Genomic DNA, 6392 nt, shown 5'->3' with positions numbered 1-6392 from the left:
ATTATTATTATTTTTTTGTAACTAGTCACAAATCATGAGATGATTGATCAGTTCAGGGTATTATATTATATTATTTCAATTACTTTTTTTCTTACATTTCTCCTTATTACCTAACTTAAATAGAATTTATTGTTTTTAAGTGATATCAATAATCAAAAGGTTTACGCACACTCATATTATTCATTTGACTAATTTTTTGAATTTATTTAATCCCACATAAATATTAGTATTTTCTTTCTACTAATCTACTTTTTTTATAAAAAAAAATTTTCTCTACCGGCCCAACCTATTCTTGGAATGACAACCATGAACGAAGGGATTGTTGGGGGAGAATGTGGGCCGCTTTAGTCTCCCATTTTTCTTTCTAAATGTGACAATACTCTTCCCTTTTCAACCGACCTTGGGTGCTTGTCGACTCCACATTGGATGGTCAACTTAGCATAATCTTTTCACCACACATATAATATATTTATACTATCATTAAATGTACAAAGTGTTTCAGTATTTCAGTATTTATTTATTAGTTAATATAAATTTTATAAAACTCAAAATTACCAAATAAAATTAAAATTAATTCAAATTAACAAAATATAAAAAAAAATTAATTCAAATTAGAAAGTACCACATTAGTTTTAAGTAAAAATGATTATATGAAAACCTCATATAAAACTATAAAGCTAAAGAAATAATAATCACACATTCTTGACCTTTTGGCTAAGATCAAGTGTAGTACTAAAGTTTTTTGGGTCAGTCTTTTGGCTAACCTTTCTTGGTCTTTTGGCTAAGATCAACTGTAATACTACTTTCTCGGCCTTTGTGCAAAGAGTTTCAGTATTTATTTACCAATTGATATAAATTCTATAAAACTCAAAATAACCTAATAAAATTAAAATTAATTCAAATTAACAAAATATAAAAAGAGTTTAATTCAAATTACGAAATCCCACATTACTTTTTAAGTAAAAAGGATTACATGAAAGTCTCTTATAAAACTATAGAGGTAAAGAAATAATAATCACACCTTCTCGGCCTTTTGGCTAAGATCAAGTGTAGTACTAAAAATTTTTGGGTCGGCCTTTTGGCTAATCTTTCTTGGTCTTTTGGCTAAGATCAAGTGTAGTACTACTTTCTCGGCCTTTGTGTAAAGAGTTTCAGTATTTATTTATTAATTGATATAAATTTTATAAAACTCAAAATTACCTAATAAAATTCAAATTAATTCACATTAACAAAATATAAAAGAGTTTAATTCATAATAAAGAGCTCTCATTAATTATTATATCCCATGATATAAATTCTATATCTTTATCTATACTATTATTAAATGTGCAAAGTGTTTCAGTATTTCAGTATTTATTTATTAATTGATATAAATTTTATAAAACTCAAAATTACCTAATAAAATTTAAATTAATTCAAATTAACAAAATATAAAAAAGAGTTTAATTCAAATTACAAAGTCCCACATTGGTGTTAAGTAAAAAGGATTACATGATAGCCTCTTATAAAACTATAGAGCTAACGAAATAATAATCACACCTTCTCGGCCTTTTGGCTAAGATCAAGTGTAGTACTAAATTTGTTTGAGTTGGCCTTTTGGCTAATCTTTCTTGGTCTTTCAGCTAAGATCAAGTGTAATACTACTTTTTTGGCCTTTGTGCTAAGAGTTTCAGTATTTATTTATTAATTGATATAAATTTTATAAAACTCAAAATTACCTAATAAAAAATTTAATTAATATATGCAAACATGCTTGTTATAATATTTATGTTAAGTTAAATAGTGTGAGAGGCAAATAGTAGTATATATATATATACACGGTTTGGTTAATAAAGAGTAGAGATGTTAGTTTGGTTTACTAAAATGACTTATAAAGGTTAGAAAGGTTATTTCGGGATTCAGATAAGTTAACTAACAATGCTGTTGAATATAATTTATATATACGGTTTGGTTGATAAAGAGTAGAAAGGTTAGTTTGGTTCAAGAATGCTGTTGAATATAATTTTTTTTCCCCTCCAGTCATGTATATGGTAGTCTTAATATTTACAAGGATGCTGTTGTCTTAATGGTTAGTGTATGTATACGAGTTTTTTCGGAATTGCATTCGCATTCATTTGTTTTTGTACGAGAAAGAGGTGGAATTTGGGGTTATTGTAAAGAGTTTCAGTATTTATTTATTAATTGATATAAATTATATAAAATTTAAAATTATCAAATAAAATTTAAATTATTTCAAATTAATAAAATATAAAAGAGTTTAATTCACAACAAAGAGCTCTCATTAATTATTATATCCCACGATATAAATTCTATAAAACTCAAAATTATCTAATAAAATTAAAATTAATTAAAATTAACAAAATAAGTATTTATTTATTAATTGATATAAATTTTATAAAACTCAAAATTACCTAATAAAATTAAAATTAATTCAAATTAACAAAATATAAAAAGAGTTTAATTCAAATTACAAAGTTCCACATTAGTTTTAAGTAAAAATGATTACATGAAAGCCTCTTATAAAACTATAGAGCTAAAGAAATAACAATCACACCTTCTCGGCCTTTTGGTTAAGATCAAGTGTAGTACTAAATTTTTTTGGGTAGGCCTTTTGGCTAAGATTAAGTGTAGTACTACTTTCTCGGCCTTTGTGCAAAGAGTTTCAGTATTTATTTATTAATTGATATAAATTCTATAAAATCAAAATTAATATAAAAGAGTTTAATTCACAATAAAGAGCACTCATTAATTATTATATCCCACGATAAAAATTCTATAAAATTCAAAATAATCTAATAAAATTAAAATTAATTCAAATTAACAAAATATAAAAAAAAATTTAATTCAAATTGCAAAATCTCACATTGGTTTTAAGTAAAAATGATTACATGAAAGTTTCTTATAAAACTATAGAGCTAAAGAAATAATAATCACACCTTCTCGGTCTTTTGGCTACGGCCTTTTGGCTAAGATCAAGTGTAGTACTAAATTTTGCAATATACTACTACTCACACAAAATATAATAAATTCAAATTATACTTTACAACTCACACAAAATATAATAACAGTAATTACCTAATAAAATTCAAATTAATAAACTATATTATACTACTCTCATTAATTATTATATCCCACGATTGCAACAGGAAGGGATTCAAAACCTAAACCAAACCCAAATGGACCAAATAATTCTTTCCACACTTGAGAACAAACATATTTAAATTAAGTACCACATTTGATCTGACTATTTCGGAATAACTTTAGAGTTACTGTTGAAAATTCAATCTATAATCAATTGTGCTTGACCAAATGGTCCATATATTAAATTATTTGTCAATTTTCATATTTTTTATTTAATAAAATCCTTAATGTAAATGAGTCGTGAGTTTATTACTATAAGCCACACTAAAAATGATATCTTAGAAAGCAAAATTAATACATCAAACGACATAGACCAACCAATATGCAATAACCAACCAAGCAGGAAAAGCAAATACAACACAACCTCTCCTAATTTGAGAACCCCCAAAGCTCTGAAACTTACCACATGCTTCCATGGTAATAAATTTACTAAATTATAATAACAGTAATTACTTAATAAAATTTTAATTAACAAAATATAAAAAGAGTTTAATTCACAATTCAAATTATACCATACTACTCTCATTAATAAAAACCTATTCATAAAAAGGTTAATTCACAATAAAGAGTTTAATTATTATATCACAGAATCAATAAAGGGTTTAATTCAAATTCAAATTATAATAAAATTCAAAACATATAATAATTAATTTTTCTAATATAATATTTATTAATTGATATGTAAAATAAAATAATTTTTCTAAAACTCTACCACAAATTAGCTTTTATTATGAGTTTCTTAATAAAATTAAATCTAATATGACAAGGATATATTTAAAGAAAATAAAATAATTTCTATAAAATTCTATCACAAATTACATATTTTATTTTCAATAAAAATCTATCACACTAGACAAAGATATATTTAAAGAGTTTTTATAAAACTCCAACACAAATTACCTATTTATCTATTTATTATGAGTTTTTTTTAATAAAAATGAAATCTAATTAGACAATTATTATTAATGTAAATTTTTTTATTTATTAATTGATATAAAAAGAGGTTCAAAAGAGTTTCTATAAAACTCTAACACAAATTACCTGTTTATCTATTTATTATGAGTTTTTTTTAATAAAAGTAAATTTAATTAGAGAAGAATTATTAAAATAAAAAATATTTATTAATTGATATAAAAAGAATTTTTCAAAGAGTTTATATTAAACTCTAACACAAATAACTTATTTATTTATTTATTAAAAGTTTTTTAATAAAAGAAAATCTAATTAGGCAAGAATTATTAATATAAAAAATATTTTTGAATTGATATAAAAAATAAAATAATTTTCCTAAAACTTTATCACAAATTACCTTTTATTATTAGTTTTTTTTTTAATAAAAGCTAATCTAATTTGACAAAATTATTAAAATATAAAAATATTTATTAATTCGAGTTTTTAAAATATTTTCTATAAAACTCTAACACGTATTACCTATTTATATAATTAAAAAATAAGATATTTAAAGGAAATAAAAATTTTCTATAAAATCTATCACAAATTATCTAACTCTAAAATTTACCTAATAAAATTAAAATTAATCTATTTTTCTATTTATTATTATGAATTTTTTAATAAAAGAAAATCTAATTTGACAATAATTATTTATGTAAAAAATATTTATTAATTGATATATAAAATAAAATAAATTTTCTAAAACTCTACCACAAATTAGCATTTATTATGATTTTCTTAATAAAATAAAATAAAATTACACACGGACATATATTTAAAAAAAATAAAACAATTTCTATAAAAGACTATCACAAATTACCTATTTTTTAAAAAACTTTACCACAAATTAGCTTTTATTATGAGTTTTTCATAAAATGAATCTAATTAGACAAATATTATGAATATAGAAAATTATTTATTAATTAATATAAAAAGAGGTTTTCAAAGAGTTTTTGTAAAACTCTAGCACAACATACCTATTTATGTATTTATTATGAGTTTTTTAATAAAAAAAAATCTAATTAGAATATAATTACTAAAATAAAAAATATTTATTAATTGATATAAAATGAGTTTTTAAAAGAGTTTATATTAAACTCTAACACAAATTACCTATTTATTTATTTTTTATAAAATATTTATTAATTGATAATATTTATTAAATGTGCAAAGAGTTTCAGTATTTATTTATTTATATAAAAAATATTTATTAAATGATATAAAAAGAGTTTTCATTAAAAAAAAAAAAACTATATAAAACTCTAAAATCTACCTAATAAAATTCAAATTAACCTATTTATCTATTTATTATTATGAATTTTTTAATAAAAGAAAATCTAATTTTTGGAGTAAAATACAAAAACTCTGCCAAAGTGTTTATTATTAAAAAATTCATAATAATAAAAGAAAATCTAAATTGTTTCAGTATTTATTTATATAAAAAAAATATTTATTAATTAATATAAAAAGAGTTTTTATCAATACTATTATTAAATATGTAAAGAGTTTTAGTATTTAAGTATTTATTTATATAAAAAAATATTTATTAACTTATATGAAAAGAGTTTTTATAAAATAAAATAAAAAAACTCTATCAAACTCTAAAATCTATCTAATAAAATATAAATTAACCTATTTGTCTATTTATTATTATGAATTTTTTAATAATAGAAAATCTAATTAGACAATAATTATTAGTATAAAAAATATTTATTAATTGATATATAAAATAAAATAATTTTTCTAAAACTCTATCACAAATTAACTTTCATTATGAGTTTCTTTATAAAATTAAATCTAATTAGACAGTGATATATTTAAAGAAAATAAAATAATTTCTATAAATTTCTAGCACAAATTACATATTTTATTTTCAATAAAACTCTATCACACTAGACAAAGATATAATATTTAAAGAGTTTCTATAAAATTATAACACAAATTACCTATTTATATATTTATTAAAAGTTTTTAATAAAAAGGAAATCTAATTAGACAAGTAATATTAATATAAAAAATTATTTATTAATTGATCTAAAAAGAAGTTTTAAAAGAGTTTCTATAAAATTCTAACACAAATTACCTATTTACCTATTTATTATGAGTTTTTTAAATAAAAGAAATCTAATTAGACAAGAATTATTATTATAAAAATATTTATTAATTGATATAAAAACAGTTTTTAAAAGAGTTTCTATTAAACTCTAATACAAATTACCTATTTATTTATTTATCATAAGTTTTTTGATAAAAAAAAATTCTAATTAGACTAGAAAAACTCTACCACAAATTACCTATTT

At 20.5% G+C, this 6392-nt stretch overlaps 2 pseudogenes; both read left to right on the top strand.

Moving 5' to 3' along the window:
• The first annotated feature begins 1017 nt into the window (after window positions 1–1017).
• On the top strand, window positions 1018–1174 carry LOC132272302 (U2 spliceosomal RNA; annotated as a pseudogene).
• Window positions 1175–1535: 361 nt separating this feature from the next.
• On the top strand, window positions 1536–1685 carry LOC132272307 (U2 spliceosomal RNA; annotated as a pseudogene).
• The last annotated feature ends 4707 nt before the right edge of the window (window positions 1686–6392 follow it).

The sequence above is a fragment of the Cornus florida genome, unplaced genomic scaffold, assembly GCF_030987335.1.
Source record: "Cornus florida cultivar Cherokee Brave unplaced genomic scaffold, ASM3098733v1 CherokeeBrave_3.0.0_Hap2_Chr08, whole genome shotgun sequence".
Lineage (NCBI taxonomy): Eukaryota > Viridiplantae > Streptophyta > Magnoliopsida > Cornales > Cornaceae > Cornus > Cornus florida.
Note: the sequence above shows the minus strand (reverse complement) of the source record. Positions and strands in the feature narration are given on the sequence as shown.